The following is a 20,352-nucleotide window of genomic DNA, read 5'->3' on the forward strand; positions in this document are numbered from 1 at the left end:
GTGTGGCTGGTGCAGAGCATCCGTCAGGAGAGGAACAGAAGAGGGAGGCTGGGACCCCGGGCAGAGATGCCATCCTTCCTCTGTGTTACTGCCTCCTGGGCCTGGCACTTAGCCTTTCCCCAGACAAAAAAATCAGAACAACAGCAAACCCTTGCTTCCCAGGACGGCTGTGAGCGTTAGACGAAAAGGCACAGACCAAGTGCTGTACTGGCACACAGTAGGGAGCCAACAAATGTTAGTGTGTTTTCTTTCCATCAATGTATTACACTTGTTAGGTATCTGTTTCACTCGCCAACAAGGAACTGACTTAAGGGAGCAATGAAATCATTTCAAACTGTCAAAATTGATCACTGTTCGCTCGCTCAGACAACGCAATAAAGCTACATGCATGGGCCAGAGCCGCTCACAGCAGCATCAGGGGCAGGCATTTGACCCTGAGTTGCAGCCAAAGGGAAAGGAAAAAGTTAAATTTCCTCAGAGAGAAAAAAGTACTTCTCGCCTGGCTCTTAAAATCTTTCCTACGTGCGGCTTCGTGCTAAGGGACACAGAGTAAAGTCAGAGGTGACGAACTCAGAACATCCCCACAGCAAACAGAGGTGGGCCTGGTGCGGCTGCTTCACCCAGGCCTCTCTCCGTGAACAGGGGGGCCAAAATACGTTTCCTTTTCCTTACAGAGGGGCTACCTCCCATCTCTTCCTGGCCTTGATCTTTCATTTATTTATACATTTTCAGAGTCTAATCTCTGCAGGCCCTTCATTGGGTGCTGGGTATCACTTCTCTATACTGATTGCAACCTTGGTCAAACCATGTCAAACCATAATTCAAAAAGAGTCACGTACCACAATGTTCACTGCAGCTCTATTTACAATAGCCAGGACATGGAAGCAACCTAAATGTCCATCGACAGACGAATGGATAAAGAAGATATGGTATATATATACAATGGAATATTACTCAGCCATAAAAAGAAACGAAATTGAGTTATCTGTAGTGAGGTGGATGGACCTAGAGTCTGTCATACAGAGTGAAGTAAGTCAGAAAGAGAAAAACAAATACCGTATGCTAACACATATATATGGAATCTAAGAAAAAAAAAAAAAAAGGTCATGAAGAACCTAGGGGCAAGACGGGAATAAAGACACGGACCTACTAGAGAATGGACTTGAGGGTACGGGGAGGGGGAAGGGTAAGCTGTGACAAAGTGAGAGAGTGGCATGGACATATATACACTACCAAACGTAAAATAGATAGCTAGTGGGAAGCAGCTGCATAGCACAGGGACATCAGCTCGGTGCTTTGTGACTACCTAGAGCTGTGGGATAGGGAGGGTGGGAGGGAGACGCAAGAGGGAGGAGATATGGGGATATATGTGTATGTATAGCTGATTCACTTTGTTATAAAGCAGAAACTAACACACCATTGTAAAGCAATTATACTCCAATAAAGATGTTAAAAAAAAAACAAACACAAAACAAACAAACAAAAAAAAAAACGCAGGGTGAGCTGGGGACCTGCAGGAGCATTGGAGGCAGGGTCGAGAAAGTGAGGCGCTCAGGAAGAAGACAGCTGGGGGAGGGTGGGGAGGGGCTGATGAAGAGGGAAGGAAGCAGACACAGTCCTGTGAACATGCACAAATGCAGCCAGGGAAAGGCTAAGAAGGGAAGAAACAGAGAGGCAAAGAGAGTGGGAGCGAAGGAGGAGGGAGGGGAGAGGGGAGATGCTGGCCGGTTCTCTACACAGTCCTAATGAGCTGCTCTGGAGTACCTGACAGCCCAACTGCACATTTATAGATTATATGCTCCATATCCTGCATGAAAAAGTAGAGAGATATAGACCTTTAAAGTCTTTAAAGCCACGTTGCGTTTGCACAGCTTGGGGGAAATATTATCACTTTCTGACACGTGTTCACTATTGGGGTGACATTAAAGAAAAGTAAAGAAAGACGTGAATGCGACCCAGACATAAACGTCCCACACCCAGACTGTACACATCTCACGCCTTCTTGATGCACTCGGAGAGCAGGAAGTGAGCCAAACAATCCAAGAACGTTCCCACTCTGTATTAATTGGAGCAGTTATATAGGACAGGCCTCCAAAGCTAGCTAAACAGCGCAAAAGATAAAATCAGCCGTTATTTTCCACTTACGGCACGTGGGTAGAGTGACTATTTTCTGTATCAGTGCTTTATTTGGTGATTTTTGTTTTACTTGGAATTCCATGGAAAACTTACTGAGTTCATAAAGACTTTAAATAAAACTCAAATATGATGGAATCCAGTAACATGGTAATTTTTTGTTAAGACACAACAAATCAAGCAGGCCAACTGCCTCACCTTACAGATGGAGATACTAAGGTCCAGAGTCAAAGGACTTGCCCAAAGTCACCTGGTGACTGAACGAGAGCTAGAAACCCAGTTCCTGAATGCAACTTAATCCATTTCCCTGCTGTACTTTAGCTCTTCGCCCTGGCATGCTAATAAATGCTAAGCTTTGGTAAGGAGACGTGGGTGTGCCAGGATCTGACAGCGGAACATTCTGTTACAGTATATCCTATGATATCCTGCCTGGGGAACAGAGTGTCCAGAGATAGTGAGTTTTTGCATCCTTGTAGGAACCACTGATCTATGCAAACCAACCGGGCCAGCCTGTGAGCCAGTAACCCAAGCACATCAACTGCTCTGTACACGAGACATCACACAAATATTATCACAGCTAGTTCTGATTTATCAAGAGGCAATAATTCATATAAGAAATATGTCAAGTAATGCTGACATGAAATGTGAGGTAAAAAATAAACTAGCAAAGCCAGAAATTTCTCAGGGGTGGAGTTCCATTTCCAGAGAGAACCACCCCAATGGTCACTTTGTTTTGTACACAGCGCCACCTGCCGGCACAAACTGTGAGCCTGCACAGGTAGGAGAGCTGAAAAGTGGGTCGTGAATGGAAATAACCGCTGGTTTTGCAAATAGGGAGACAGAGAATACCGCTTCGTTTCACTTCTAGAATGTTTGCCAGTAAAAAGCTGGATTAATGAGTTATGGAGAGCCCAGACTTATGAACTGAGACACCCACGTCCTACTTGCTGGTGGGTCCTAAATCTACCTTCACGCTCCATTATCTGGGTAGGCATCAATTACCCTCTCTCCTGTGGAAGATAAAAATAAATATGTCTTTAAATAATTGATGATATTAAATAGGTTTTCCAGCCACTGACCCCCCCCCAAATAATTCAACAAAAATAATTTACATCATAATGAATTACTTAGCCAAAGGCAACGTATTCACAGAAAAGCTGCACGAATGTGGTTTTAAATATTCTCCAGAGAAAGTAAAACTTGGAAGACATCATTTGATTTTCTGCCACTGAAAACGTAGTAAAGAATCAATATGAATTCGTATCACGCACTTCGGAATTCAAAGCCAAATTGCTTAAAAGAACTTTCAAATGAATATTTTAGGCAGGTGAACACAAAGTCTGAGAATTGATTTAATAACAATTCTGAGTAAAAAGGAATACCAAATGAAATGTACACATTGATTATAACTTGCATCCCAATTTCAGAAACATTGAAACGTGGAGAAGGAATAAGAACAACAAAATGTTGTCAGTGGTTGCCTTGGGTGGTAATATTATGGAAATTTTTCTGCTTCCTATTTTTCAGTTCTTCCATGTTTACCTAGGAAGAACATTAGTACTTCTAAAAGTAAGAAGAAACAAATGAACATTAGAGAAAATACACTAGGGGGTATTACATTGGAAATTGGTTGTCATTGATTGCGAACTGCAACAATGTCCTTTCACTGAATAGCTCAAATGTCTTCAGCAAAAAAGAAACTGCCATACCCTGGTTTTGGCGTAGCATCTCAGCTGCCAGACTTTAAAGTGCCTTGAAATATCATTGTCTCCCTATTTATTAAAACAAGGTGCTATGGACACACCCAAGGACTGCAAATGCAGGCCTCCCATGAACAGTGGGGAAAATCATGCCCTCAAGTCAATTTCAAACCTCGTCCATATTTCATATGTGCGAAGAGTTTTCTCCAGGCCTCAATCTTGCAAAAAGGCCCCTCCCTCACTTGGACTTTAAAAATGCTTCGATAAAACCACTCAGGGAGTTCAGGGTTTGGGGGTGCATGAGCCACCTGTTCTCCTGGCTCAGCCTTGCAATAAACCTTTCCCTGCTCTAAACTCCCACGTTTTCATTTGTTTGGCCTTGCTATCTATCGGGCACATGAAACTTGCATTCGGTAAAGTCATCTGCCAATAGATTACCTTTTCCTTTCAAATCTGTAAGCTTTTAATTTCTTTTTCTTGCCTATGGCACTGGTGGGAGCTTCCAATATGATGTTTAGTAGGAGTGGTGAGAGAGGATCTCCTTGCTTTGTTTATGATCTTAAAAAGCACTCTGGACCAGTCCCTCCCATCAGGAAACTTCCACAAGCCTCTTAGATAGCCTCTTCCACCAGAGGGCAGACAGCAGAAGCAAGAAGAACTACAATCCTGCAGCCTGTGGAACAAAAACCACATTCACAGAAAGACAGACAAAATGAAAAGGCAGAGGGCTATGTACCAGATGAAGGAACAAGATAAACCCCCAGAAAAACAACTAAATGAAGTGGAGATAGGCAACCTTCCAGAAAAAGAATTCAGAATAATGATAGTGAAGATGATCCAGGACCTCGGAAAAGAATGGAGGCAAAGATCGAGAAGATGCAAGAAATGTTTAAAAAAGACCTAGAAGAATTAAAGAACAAACAAACAGAGATGAACAATACAATAACTGAAATGAAAACTACACTAGAAGGAATCAATAGCAGAATAACTGAGGCAGAAGAACGGATAAGTGACCTGGAAGACAGAATGGTGGAATTCACTGCTGCAGAACAGAATAAAGAAAAAAGAATGAAAAGAAATGAAGACAGCCTAAGAGACCTCTGGGACAACATTAAACACAATAACATTCACATTATAGGGGTTCCAGAAGGAGAAGAGAGAGAGAAAGGACCAGAGAAAATATTTGAAGAGATTATAGTAGAAAACTTCCCTAACTTGGGAAAGGAAATAGCCACCGAAGTCCAGGAAGGGCAGAGAGTCCCATACAGGATAAACCCAGGGAGAAACACGCCGAGACACATAGTAATCAAATTGGCAAAAATTAAAGACAAAGAAAAATTATTGAAAGCAGCAAGGGAAAAATGACAAATAACATACAAGGGAATCCCCATAAGGTTAACAGCTGATCTTTCAGCAGAAACTCTGCAAGCCAGAAGGGAGTGGCAGGATATATTTAAAGTGATGAAATGGAAGAACCTACAACCAAGATTACTCTACCCGGCAAGAATCTCATTCAGATTCGATGGAGAAATCAGAAGCTTTACAGACAAGCAAAAGCTAAGAGAATTCAGCACCACCAAACCAGCTCTACAACAAATGCTAAAGGAACTTCTCTAAGTGGGAAACACAAGAGAAGAAAAGGACCTACAAAAACAAACCCAAAACAATTAAGAAAATTGTAATAAGAACATACATATCGATAATTACCTAAAACGTGAATGGATTAAATGCTCCAACCAAAAGACACAGGCTCGCTGAATGAATACAAAAACAAGACCCATATAAATGCTGTCTACAAGAGACCCACTTCAGACCTAGGGACACATACAGACTGAAAGTGAGGGGATGGAAAAAGATATTCCATGCAAATGGAAATCAAAAGAAAGCTGGAGTAGCAATACTCATATCAGATAAAATAGACTTTAAAATAAAGAATGTTACAAGAGACAAGGAAGGACACTACATAATGATCAAGGGATCAATCCAAGAAGAAGATATAACAATTATAAATATATATGCACCCAACATAGGAGCACCTCAATACATAAGGCAACTGCTAACAGCTCTAAAAGAGGAAATCGACAGTAACACAATAATAGTGGGGGACTTTAACACCTCACTTACACCAATGGACAGATCATCCAAACAGAAAATTAATAAGGAAACAGAAGCTTTAAATGACACAATAGACCAGATAGATTTAATTGATATTTATAGGACATTCCATCCAAAAACTGCAGATTACACTTTCTTCTCAAGTGCACACAGAACATTCTCCAGGATAGATCACATCTTGGATCACAAATCAAGCCTCAGTAAATTTAAGAAAATTGAAATCATATCAAGCATCTTTTCTGACCACAACGCTATGAGATTAGAAATCAATTACAGGGGAAAAAATGTAAAAAGCACAAACACATGGAGGTTAAACAATACATTACTAAATAACCAAGAAATCACTGAAGAAATGAAAGAGGAAATCAAAAAATACCTAGAGACAAATGACAATGAAAACACGATGATCCAAAACCTATGGGATGCAGCAAAAGCAGTTCTAAGAGGTAAGTTTATAGGTATACAAGCCTACCTCAAGAAACAAGAAATATCTCAAATAAACAATCTAATGTTACACCTAAAGGAACTACAGAAAGAAGAACAAACAAAACCCAAAGTTAGCAGAAGGAAAGAAATCATAAAGATCAGAGCAGAAATAAATGAAATAGAAACAAAGAAAACAATAGCAAAGATCAATAAAACTAAAAGTTGGTTCTTTGAGAAGATAAACAAAATTGATAAACCATTAGCCAGACTCATCAAGCAAAAGAGGGAGAAGACTCAAATCAGTAAAACTGGAAATGAAAAAGGAGAAGTTACAATGGACACCGCAGAAATACAAAGCATCCTAGGAGAATACTACAAGCAACTCTATGCCAATAAAATGGATAACCTGAAGAAATGGACAAATTCTTAGAAAAGTATAACCTTCCAAGACTGAACCAGGAAGAAATAGAAAATATGAACAGACCAATCACAAGTAATGAAATTGAAACTGTGATTAAAACTCTTCCAACAAACAAAAGTCCAGGACCAGATGGCCTCACAGGTGAATTCTATCAAACATTTAGAGAAGAGCTAACACTCATCCTTCTCAAACTCTTCCAAAAAACTGCGGAGGAAGGAACACTCCCAAACTCATTCTATGAGGCCACCATCACCCTGATACCAAAACCAGACAAAGATACTACAAAAAAAGAAAATTACAGACCAATATCACTGATGAATATAGATGCAAAAATCCTCAACAAAATACTAGCAAACAGAATCCAACAACACATTAAAAGGATCATACACTGTGATCAAGTGGGATTTATCCCAGGGATGCAAGGATTCTTCAATATATGCAAATCAATCAATGTGATACATCATATTAACAGACTGAGGAATAAAAACCATATGATCATCTCAATAGATGCAGAAAAAGCTTTGACAAAATTCAACACCCATTTATAATAAAAACTCTCCCGAAAGTGGGCATAGAGGGAACCTACCTCAACATAATAAAGGCCATATACAACAAGCCCATAGAAAACATCATTCTCAATGGTGAAAAACTGAAGCATTTCCTCTAAGATCAGGAACAAGACAAGGATGTCCACTCTCACCACTATTACTCAACATAGTTTTGGAAGTCCTAGCCACAGCAATCAGAGAAGAAAAAGAAATAAAAGGAATCCAAATTGGAAAAGAAGAAGTAAAACTGTCACTGCAGATGACATGATACTATACATAGAGAATCCTAAAGATGCCACCAGAAAACTACTAGAGCTAATCAATGAATTTGGTAAAGTTGCAGGATACAAAATTAATGCACAGAAATCTCTTGCATTCCTATAGACTAATGATGAAAAATCTGAAAGGGAAGTTAAGGAAACACTCCCATTCACCACTGCAACAAAAAGAATAAAATACCTAGGAATAAACCTACCTAGGGAGACAAAATACCTGTATGCAGAAAACTATAAGACACTAATGAAAGAAATTAAAGATGATACAAACAGATGGAGAGATGTACCATGTTCTTGGATTGGAAGAATCAATATTGTGAAAATGACTATACTACCCAAAGCAATCTACAGATTCAGTGCAATCCCTATCAAATTACCAATGGCTGTTTTTACAGAACTAGAACAAAAAAATCTTAAGATTTGTATGGAGACACAAAAGACCCTGAATAGCCAAAGCAGTCTTGAGGGAAAAAAACGGAGCTGGAGGAATCAGACTCCCTGACTTCAGACTATACTACAAAGCTACAGTAATCAAGACAGTATGGCACTGGCACAAAAACAGAAATATAGATCAATGGAACAGGATAGAAAGCCCAGAGATAAACCCACACACCTATGGTCAACTAATCTATACAAAGGAGGCAAGGATATACAATGGAGAAAAGACAGTCTCTTCAATAAGTGGTGCTGGGAAAACTGGACAGCTACAAGTAAAAGAATGAAATTAGAACACTCCCTAACACCATACACAAAAATAAACTCAAAATGGATTAGAGACCTAAATGTAAGACCAGACACTATACAACTCTTGGAGGAAAACATAGGAAGAACACTCTTTGACATAAATCACAGCAAGATCTTTTCTGACCCACCTCCTAGAGAAATGGAAATAAAAACAAAAATAAACAAATGGGACCTAATGAAACTTAAAACCTTTTGCAAAGCAAAGGAAACTACAAACAAGACGAAAAGACAACCCTCAGAATGGGAAAAAATATTCATAAACAAATCAACAGAGAAAGGATTAATCTCCAAGATATATAAACACCTCATGCAGCTCAATATTAAAAAAACAAACAACCCAATGCAAAAATGGGCAGAAGACCTAAATAGACACTTCTCCAAAGACATACAGATGGCCAAGAAGCACATGAAAAGCTGCTCAACATCACTAATTATTAGAGAAATGCAAATCAAAACTATAATGAGTTATCACCTCACACCAGTTAGAATGGACATCATCAGAAAATCTACAAACAACAAATGCTGGAGAGGGTGTGGAGAAAAGGGAACCCTCTTGCACTGTTGGTGGGAATGTAAATTGATACAGCCACTATGGAGACCAGTATGGAGGTTCCTTAAAAAACTAAAAATAGAACTACCATATGACCCAGCAATCCCACTACTGGGCATATACCCAGAGAAAACCACAATTCAAAAAGACACATGCACCCCAATGTTCATTGCAGCACTATTTACAATAGCCAGGTCACAGAAGCAACTTAATGCCCATCGACAGATGAATGGATAAAGAAGATGTGGTACATACATACAATAGAATATTACTCAGCCATAAAAAGGAACGAAATTGAGTCGTCTGTTGAGATGTGGATGGATCTAGAGACTGTCATACAGAGTTAAGTAAGTCAGAAAGAGAAAAACGAATATCGTATATTAACGCATGTATGTGGAACCTAGAAAAATGGTACAGATGAACTGGTTTGCAGGGCAGAAGTTGAGACACAGATGTAGAGAACAAACGTATGGACACCAAGGGGGGAAAACCGCGGTGGGGTGGGGATGGTGGTGTGTTGAATTGGGCGATTGGGATTGACATGTATACACTGATGTGTATAAAATTGATGACTGATAAAAAAAAAAAAACTAAGGAAATTCTGACACATGCTACAACGTGGATGAATCTTAAAATCAGCCAGTCACAGAAGGACAAATATTAAATGATTCTACTAATATGAGGTACTCACAGCAGTCAAATGCAGAGACAGAAGGTAGAATGTGGTTGCCAGGGGCTGGTGGGGGGGGAAGGGGGAATGTGGAGTTAGTGTTTAATCCATATAGAAGTTCACTTAGGGAAAATGAAAAAGTTCTGGAGGTGGTCATATTTGTACAACAATGTGTGAATGCAGTTAATGTCATAGAACTGTATACCTAAAATGGTTTCAATGGTGAATGTTATGTTATGCATATTTAAACAACGAAAAACATGAATGAAGTACTGATAACAACACAGACCAACACTGAAAACATCCTAAACGGAAGAAGCCATACAGAAAAGCCCAGCAAAACTGGAGTTATCCGCGCACCTTAAATCCATCAAAGCTGTGAAAATGAGGGAAAGTCTCAAGAACAGTGCTAGAAAAAGAAAACTGGATCAGAAAGGAAAAAGACACTTTCACACAGTTGGGATGAGTGGTAAAAGTTGAAGTGGGCCTGTGGTTTGGATTATAAGATGGAAACCATACTGCTTTCCTCATTTGGGGTTATGTGGTGAGTGTCTGGGGTAAAACACACTGGAGTATTTCGTGCCACTTCAGCAAATATGGTCAAGCTGAGGAATCTGAATGTTGAGGTAAAGAGTACTTTGTACTGCAATTGCAGGTTTTCTGTATGTTTGAAATTACTGGAAAGTAAATTACTTTTCAAAACAACCATTTCAGTATCATGCCAGAAGAGCAGAGAAGCATCAAACTTCCTTATAGAGACCAAGCCTCTGGAACTCAGACCCAGTTCACCCAAAGTGGTGAAGCTAATTGCCCTTGTAGGAGTCCACGTGTTATCAAGAGGCACTGTGGGAAGATTATATTAGTAGCCACCAGGTCTTGGGTGTTGTGGATGACCTGGATATGGTTGAAACAGTGGGATTTTCAAAATTCCAATATTCCACTGCCCCATCAAAAATCTATTAGATGTTAACAGCACACCTGAAACTAACATGACGTCGTATATCAACTATACTCCAATTTTTAAAAAATTTAAAACATAAACTATTACAGTTAAAAAAAAACAACAACAGTTAGAACTAGTAAGCAAATGCAGTAAACCAGGAGGATAAAAAATCAATATAAAAAATTAGTTGCATTTCTATACACTGACAACAAACCATCAGAAAGAGAAATTAAGAAAACAATCTCATTTACGATCGCATCAAAAAGAACAAAATACTTAGGAAAAAATTTAACCAAGGACTTGAAAGACCTGTACACTGAAAACTGTAAGACAGTGAAGAGAGAAATCGAAGAAGATACAAATATTTGGAAAGATATTCTGTGCTTATGATTAAAAGAATTAATATTGTTAAAACATCTATCCAAAGCAAACTACAGATTTAACACAGTCCCTATCAAAATTCCAATGGCATTTTTCAAAAAATAGAGCAAACGACCCTACAATGTGTATGTAACCACAAAGGAACCCCAACAGCCGAAGCACCTTGAGAAAGAACAACAAAGCTGGAGGCATCACACTTCTGACCTCACGCTGTACTGCAATGCTGCGGTAACCAAAACAGAGTAGTTTGGGAATAAAAACAGGCACATAGACCAGAGGAACAGAATAAAGAGCCCAGCGATAAAGCCACACATACGTGGTCAGTTAATTCACGACACATCAGCCAAGAACACATGATGGGGAAAAGACAGGCCTCTCAATAAGCGGTGCTGGGTAAACTGGACGCCACACACAAAAGAACAGCACAGACACCATCTTACATCACACACAGAAACTGACTAAAAACACACACGCAATTTTCCACATCGAGCCCTTCCTCTGCTGGGCCTTCTGAATACCAACTCCCTCAGCACAGAAAGCATCTCCCCACTCTTCCTCACTTTTCTGCTCCTTCTCCTCCTGCAGGAGTGTCTCACCCAGCGCCTCCCCGCAGGTCCCAAGGAAACTGATCTCCCTGCTCCCGGTCATTGGCAGGCAGAGCCAAGCCTCAGGCAGGACCTGAGTCAGAGAGGTGGGCTCAGTGACCCCTGTGAACCGTGGGGGAAATGCAGGTGCACCAAGAAGAGGCAGCACCCCTGCCAGCAGTCCTGCTGAATCCATTAAATTTGGGAAATTCAAACTAAAATGGAGCTGAATATCCCATAACTCCTCCAAAAATATTTAAGGAAAAATTCATTGGAGGTGATATGGAAAGAAATGAATGTAGACACAAACTTTACAACTTATACCAAAATTTACCAAAATTGTCTATAAATTTTATTTTTCTTTAAATATTTATTTATTTGTTTGTTTTTATTTGGTTGTGCTGGGTCTTAGTTGCAGCAGGCGGGCTCCTTTGTTGCGGCTCACCAGCTCCTTAGTTGCAGCAATGTGGGCTCCTTAGTTGCGGCATGCAAACCCTTAGTTGCGGCATGCACATGAGATCTAGTTCCCTGACCAGGGATCAAACCCTGGCCCCCTGCATTGGCAGCGTGGAGACTTAACCACTGCACCACCAGGGAAATCCTTACAAATTTTAAATGCAAAACTGTAAAATATCTAGAAGAAAACTTAGAAGGAAATCCACATGACCTTGGGTTTAGCGATGAGGTTTAAAAAACAACACCAAAAGCCTATCCACAAAAGAACAATAAGCAACATGAACTTTATAAAATTAAAAATTTCTACTACGTGAAGGACTTTGCTCAGAGAACCAAAAGGCAAGCCACAAACTGGGAGAAAATATTTGCAACACATATATCTGATAGAATTTATACTCAAAATACAGAAAGAACTCTAAACTGTCAACTGAAAGAAAAACACACAACGTGAGAGTTGCGAGTTAAGTTTTATTCAGGGTCTTACTGAGAATTATAGCCCAGGAGACAAACTCTCAGTAGCTCTGAGAAGCTGTTTCAGAAGAGATAGGGGGAGAGGCAGTATATATATGAATTTTTTGGCTGGGAAATACAAGTAGTCAACCATAAAAAGATTACTGCTAATCACAAAGAACAGAAATCTCAAGTTAAATGATTTTAGTGCTTCTCTATGTATGGGAAGGTGCAAGAATCATTGAAATTTTTCCTTAGATATGCATCTTAACTATCTAGGCACCCGAATAGCCAAAGCACAGTGTTTCATCCTGTTTTTTCCATCCTGAATTCCCCTCAGGGCACACTGTCAGTGGGTGACTGCAGTAAGTTGTGACTTAATCCTTTGTATAATGATGAGTGATGATGAGTGGCACTCTTGTTTTTGTTTGCAAAAACAAACAACCCACTGAAAATGGATAAAGATCTGAACAGACACCTTGCCAAAGAAGATAATATACATAGTAAATAAGCATATAACATAATGCTCAACACCATACAATTACAAATTAAAACAACAATGAGATAGCACTGCACACCTATAGAACTAAACTAAAAAAAAAATGACAATACCAATTGCTGGAGGGTGACAAACAACAGGAATTCTAATTCATGATTGATGGAATGATTACAGTCACTTTGGAAGATAGTTTTACTGTTTTTTTCCAAAGCTAAACAAGTCTCACCTTAGGAGCCAATAATCGTGACTCTAAGTATTTAGGCAGCTGCTTTGAAAAACTGTCCAAACAAAAAATAGCATGCAACTATGCACAGCAGCTCTATTCCTAATAGCTAAAAACTTTAAGAATTCAGGAAGCCCTTCAGTAGATGAATGCATAAGCATGTCAAGGGGAGCAGAATATGACACCCCCAAAATATGCCTCTTTGGCATAAAGATTATTGGGGGCTGATTAATATTTAAAAACAGCAGACACAGAAGAATCTCTGAAAACCAGAACAGAATTGCCCTTTTGAGAGGGAAATTTACACTTTTAAGGGAAATCTCCATTTTTAAGGGTGTCTCCCTCTCTACCAGGAATAGAAGGATGACTAAATTTCAAGAAACTCTTAACAAAGGAGAAGGCCTGGACTTAAATCTGCGTAACAACCCTTCCCTCGTTTACTGTGCTTTGCCTGATAACCTCTCTTAACTGGATCCCCACTCCCTCCACATCTTTCTTTTGGTTTTAGATGAAGATGGTATTTAAGGATGATGGCTTAGGCCATCTTGGGGAGTTACTCATTTTTCCTGGGTCTCTCCCATGTACATAGGAGGTATTCATGTTATTAACCTTCTGTTTGTTTTTCTCCTATTAATCTGCCTTCTATTACAGAGGGCTCTCAGCCAAGATCCTTGAAGGGGAGAGAGAAAATTATTTTCCCTCCCATACACATACAATGGAATACAATTCAGCAATAGAAAGGAATGAAACATCAACTCACGTAAGGACACGGATGAATCTTCCGTGCATACTGCCAAGTGAAAGAATTCAAACCGAAGGGGCTATAGTATGACCCCCATTTATACGGTATTCTGCACGACTATAGCGGTGATAAACAGATCACGGGGCGGGGTTTGAAGTATTCCGTACGATATTTAGTGATGGACACCTGCCACTATACATGTGTCAGTGTAATGCAGCAGGCACCTGTGAGACCTTCCCAGGACAGATGCCCCTCCCCCATGTCCTCCACCTGCCTCTTGTCTGTAGAAAAACTTTAGCCAGAGAATAACCTTCATCAGAGAAGTGAGAAAACGCAGAAGCAAAGGAAAGCAGTCAAACAAGACAAAATAATAATAGTTTAGCCATTACACAAAGTCAGGGACCTTGAGTTCCTCCTCAAGGGCTAGAGATAACCTCTGAGCCGTGTCCTTTGAGCTGTGCCTCAGATACTGAAAGCCCCACCAGGCGGAAGGAGCTAACTACATGATGAACAGACTGTAGCCATAACATCAGCTGTTCCGCCTTGCAAAATCGCAAGAACTGGCCTCAAGGAAATGGGAACAAACCGACCCTAGAACTGAAGATGAGCTGTACTTAAAGCAATCAAGATGACACTGATCAGACCACCGCATGACAATGTCAAGACGACTGTCAGAGCTGACTGCTGTTCTACTCGTGGCCCCCTCCCTCTGCCTGTACACTCCTAAAACTCCCCTTTAAACGCTCTTCCCCGCCCCCCCCCACCCGCCACCGAACGGCAACTGGGATTTGGTTTTTGGATGCAAGTCCACCTTCTCCCCAGGTTGCCAGCCTCCTGAATAAAGCAAACTTTCCCTTCCTACCAACACCTGTCTCTTGAGTATTGGCTTTCAAGTGGCGAGCAGCCAACCCTGAGTTTGGTCACATCAAAACCTATAGATTTTTACAGAACAATGAGTAAACCATAATCAATTCAAAGTAAGTTATTTAGGATGTAGGAGTGGTGCAGGATGGAACACAAAATATGACAAAGAATCTAACTGCACTAGAAACATGGGAAAAAAACTCACTGTAGGTTGAGGCAGAAGGTACTGAGCTCAGTGATTTGGAAACGAATGGAATAACGGCAAAATGTATGGTTCATAAACAGTGCACTCTACTTCATAAAGTCCTTTCCCATGGGGTAGTAGCTAACAATTCTGAAACCACTATATCTCTAATCTGAAAAGGAGCAATGAATTGAATAAATGGCAGACAGTGGGAGCCAGGCTCCTCACTGCTGGAGTGGCAGTTTACAAGGAGAGGAGGCTCTGCCCTCCTAATCCTGGGTCTGAGCTTCCTGGGAGGATGGTGCGGGGAACTGACTGGCCCTAGGGAGTGCACAGCTCTTTACCCTGGGAAGGCCCTGCAGACAAAGAAACCTCACACTCATCTTTCCACCCAGAACAGCTGGGCATTTAACTCTCAGCACTCTGGAATCAGTTAGTTGCAGCTTTCAAGACATTCTCGCCCCCAAGCACATAAAGGGGTATGAAGGTCTTGCCTTATCCCTAAGTTGCCCCAGAATCCAGGCACTTCCACATCCTGGGGCGTGGAGCCAGGATGGAGGTGCCTGGGTCTCTGAGCAGCAGCAGAGAGCAAGGAGGGAGACCAGTCCAGAGGGCAGGGTTCTCCTGAAGTCTGTGAGTCCTGGTGCCCTGATGAGATCCACTCCCAGTGGGGACACTGGCAGGGCCTGCAATGGTTCCATTTTCCACCTGAGTCCCTTTGATTAAGCAACGGCAAAACCATCACTGGATTCAGGTGTCTCCTGGTGGTGTTTCAAACTCTGACACAACAGCTTTACAAGGGAGCAAGAGAATGTGCTTCAGAACCTTCTAAAATGAGGAGGGAAGAGTGAAATTGAAAGAAATGAACGCCGAGGAGCTTTTCCTACAAAGACCCCCTGTGGGGAGAGGCAAGAATGGAAAAGCAGGGAACTGTTGAAAAACAGTCCCCACCAAGCACCTCCCTTGCACACGGGGAAAGCATAAGGGCCATTTTGGAACACAAAGGCCTCATTCCTGATGGAGGAAGCCATCCTGGAGGCCGCCCACAAGGGGACCCTCGCCTGAAGATCCCTGAGAGGTGGGCTAGAGAGGTGGGCTGCCAAGCACCTGGTACAGAGACCTGGGAAATCCCTTGACCCATCGGCCTCGGTGTGCACGTCTCTAAGATCAGGCCACGGCTCACTGAATAGTAAAGCACGAGACTCTTGGACCCAAAGAAGCAGCCCTGACACCAGCTGCCCTATCTGCTGCTAACAGTTTTCCAGTCTTCTCTTCCTGTCATGGCTGCCAGTGAACCTCTCCTGCAACAGCAACTGCCCCTACCTTCCATCTTCTATGCTCCAGCCCTCCTACAGCTAAAATTTTTGGAACAGACTGCAGAAGAAAACAAGTGGCCAAGAGCCAGAGCCTGAGGGGCACACCAGTGTACAAAGCTGTGCCCTCACCATCTCCATCTGGCCATGATGTGGTCCTTAGGGATTCCGGGATGTCTGGGTCAGCCTCACACGGGTGTCAACCTGGTCATGTGCACATACGTGAGCGCCTGCCCGTACCTAACTCTTATTGGTCAAGATGTTTGATCTTAGGGAGATTTCAACTCTGTATGCCAGGTTACATACTCCTGGGGTTGATGACTGTGAAGGACAGATGCTCCCCAGATCTAGGCTGCCCAGATCTTTTCTCTGAGTCAGAGAGGCAGAAGAACACAGGGTCTGTTTGCTGGAGCCAGAGGCCTCCATAATCACACGTTTCCTAAAAGGCAGGCAGCAAGTCTAGCTCCCATTCTGGAATGTGCACATGCACTTGCAGAATGAGAACAGCCCATGCAACTGACCCTTTAATTATAAAAAAGAAGAAAATCAGGTAAAGCAAATTGGCATCTACTAAGATGGCATTTTCATCCCGAACACTACTCGAGTGTTTTTTTAGGAAGGTTAATCTCATTTATAATAACTTAAAAAACTGAATATTCAGCAGCATGGCACGGACTAAATAATGCGACATTATGGAAACTCTGCAAACCACTTATTGGCATGAGGACATGCTTAAGTAACAACACTGACTGAAATGAGAAGAATGCAGATTATGGAACAGATGTGAATGGGTGTGTGGTTCTGTGCACACAAGTGACATGACAACTGTGGAGCCAGTCTGGGGACGGGCCAAGGATTCTGATGTCAGGCAACAGTGACACCAAGTAAGGGCCAGGCATCATCAAAAAATCTGCAAACAATAAATGCTGGAGAGGGTGTGGAGGAAAGGGAACCCTCCTGCACTGTTGGTGGGAATGTAAACTGATACAGCTACTATGGAGAACAGTATGGAGGTTCCTTAAAAAACTAAAAATACAGCTACCATATGATCTAGCAATCCCACTACTGGGCATAAACCCTGAGAAAACCATAATTCAAAAAGATACATGTACCACAATGTTCACTGCAGCACTATTTACACTAGCCAGGACATGGAAGCAACCTAAGTGTCCATCAACAGATGAATGGATAAAGAAGATGTGGCACATATATATACAATGGAATATTACTCAGCAATAAAAAGGAACAAAATTGAGTTATTTGTAATGAGGTGGATGGACCTAGAGTCTGTCATACAGAGTGAAGTGAGTCAGAAAGAGAAAAACAAATACCATATGCTAACGCACATATATGGAATCTAAAAACACGGCACTGATGAACCTAGTGGCAGGGCAGGAATAAAGACACAGACGTAGAGAATGGACTTGAGGACGTGGCGGAGGAAGGGGAAGCTGGGACGAAGTGAGAGAGTAGCACTGAGATATATACACTACCAAATGTAAAATAGATAGCTAGTGGGAAGCTACTGCATAGCACAGGGAGATCAGCTCAGTGCTTGGTGACAAGCTGGGGGCGGGGGATAGGGAGGATGGGAGGGAGGGTCAAGAGGGAGGGGATACGGGGATATATGTATATGTATAGCTGACTCACTTTGTTGTACAACAGAAACTAACACAACATTGTAAAGCAATTATACTCCAATAAAGATATTTAAAAAATAATAAGCACCAGGTTTCTACCTCTCCCAAACCTAGACATGCTTCCTGAGAGCAGGTGAACACAAAAAGGTTATAAATGAGCAAAAAAACTCACTTGTGGGCTTAAGGTCCTCAAGGCCATTTGACCTATATCCTCCACCCAAAGATCTAAGAGTCTTATTAAACAGGAGCAAACCAGGGCCAAGGCCAAACACAAAACCTGCCACACAGTAGGTATTTAATAAAGAACTGTTGAATTAATGTAGTTGCTCCTTTGTGGAGGCTGAGAAAGGGATCTGATACATCACACAGTTCTTTGTAAACTAATCACTGAAAATGCCAGCCCTCTAACAAGGTCTAAGCTGACTAATTATAGAATTTAACAAATTTATTTTAAAAGGTAGCACTAAAGAGTGTCTTTGTAAAGAACATAAAAACCTGTCATATTCTTTGTCATACAGATTGACTTGTGTGCAATGTAGCCATTTAATAAAAAGCTAGGGCTTCCCAGGTGGTACAGTGGTTGAGAATCTGCCTGCCAACGCAGGGGACATGGGTTCGAGCCCTCGTCCTGGAAGATCCCACATGCCGTGGAGATACTAAGCCCATGCGCCACAACTACTGAGCCTGCGCTCTAGAGCCCGTGAGCCACAACAACTGAAGCCTGCACACCTAGAGCCTATGCTCTGCAACGAAGAGTAGCCCCCGCTTGCTGCAACTAAAGAAAAGCTCGCGCGCAGCAACGAAGACCCAATGCAGCCAAAAATCAATTAATTTTTTTTAAAAAGCTAGCATTTATTAAATGTCAATTATTAGCAGGTGACCACTGGAAATAATGTTCTAGACCTGTTCTAGATGTATTTTATATATTCGATCATGGATATAACCAACTCTCTAGATGTAGCAAAAGATACACAACATGAGTTGCCAATTTATTTCTATTCATGATCAGGTGGTGGGCAGATGGGAAGAAGAGAAAAACAAAACATCAAACCATGGTCCTTTATTCTTAGAGACCTCGGTCCTCCATACACAAAGGACATGCTCGGTCCTCCATACACAAAGGACATGCTTTGGTGAAAATGAAAGAGTAACTTAAACTCATTTACCCAGGAATGTCCAATTCAGGTGTTTCCCAGTTGAAAAGCATGTGAAGCAGGTTATCTTCAGGGCAGGTGGGCACCTGGGAGCAGAGTGGGTGTCCACCAGCATTTGGGAGCCAGGACCGGGGGCAGGGGGACACAGGGGCTGCTCTTCCAGAGGCCTGCAGGGGGGCCCTGGTACTCCTGAGACTTCACTGAGACCGCAGCTACCCACATGGAATAAACCCCTCAAGCAGGCTCCTCAGATACAGCTCTCAAGACAGAGCCAGGCTGTGTCTGCATCCTTCAGGGCCCTCTGACAAGTTGCCATGAAGGAGGTTGTGATGCCTCCCTGCCCTCCCTGCACAGGTCCTGCGTTTCATCCTCACAGCCTCAACTTCCCTCTGCAGAACAAAGCTCCCTCGTACCCACAGATCTCTTCCGAGACAGCTGAAAGGTCTGGTGCTCAGACCCAGGAGTAACCAGCTGGGAGGTCCTACAGAGGCATCACTGATGATCCCTCCAAATTGAAAATGCTCACTTTGGAGAAAAGGGAACTCTCGTGCACTCTTGGTGGGAATGTAAATTAGTGCAGCCACAAGTTCCTCAAGAAGTTAAACACAGAACTGCCATATGATCCAGGAATTCCTCTTATGGGTACATTTCTGAAGGAAATGAAATCAGTACCACAAAGAGATATCTGCACTCCCATGTTCATTGCAGCATTATTCACAATACCTAAGTCATAGAAACAACCTAAGTGTCCATCTACAGATGAACGGCTGAAGATAATGTAGTATACACAGAAGATGGAAAACTATTCAGCCATAAAAAGAAGAAAATCTCACCATTTGGGATACATGGATGAACCTGGAGGACATTATGTTAAGTGAAATAAGCCAGATGCAGAATGACAAATGCTGCATGATCTCACTTTTATGTGGAATCTAAAGTAGTTGAATTCATGAAAGCAGAGAGTATGGTGGTTAACGGGGGAAAGGGAGAATGGGGAGCTGTTGGGATATTGGTCCATGGGTACAAAGTTTTAGTTATGCAAGATGAATAAGTACTGGGGATCTAAGGTACAACAATGTGACTTTACTATATACTTGAAATGTGCCATTGAAAGGACTGAACTATCAAGCCATGCAGACAAAGATGAAGATTAAATGCATATTAATTAGCAAAAGAAGCCAGTCTGAATGGACTACATACTGTTTGATTCCAGCTATATGACATTCTGGAAAAGACAAAACTACAGAGATGGTAGACAGATCAGTGATGGCCCATGCTTTGCGGGGAGGGGTGACTTGAAAAGGGGAATGGGATGATGGAAGGAGGTCCAAATGGGC

The 20,352-nt window shown here is 41.7% G+C and overlaps 1 protein-coding gene across 17 annotated transcripts in view; it reads right to left on the minus strand.

Annotated features, from left to right (window-relative positions):
* The window catches only part of MRPS24 (mitochondrial ribosomal protein S24), a 152,167-nt gene that overhangs the window by 117,948 nt on the left and 13,867 nt on the right, over positions 1 to 20,352 (minus strand). The gene's annotated exons all lie outside the window — the stretch shown is intronic.

Source organism: Balaenoptera acutorostrata, chromosome 7 (assembly GCF_949987535.1).
Source record: "Balaenoptera acutorostrata chromosome 7, mBalAcu1.1, whole genome shotgun sequence".
Lineage (NCBI taxonomy): Eukaryota > Metazoa > Chordata > Mammalia > Artiodactyla > Balaenopteridae > Balaenoptera > Balaenoptera acutorostrata.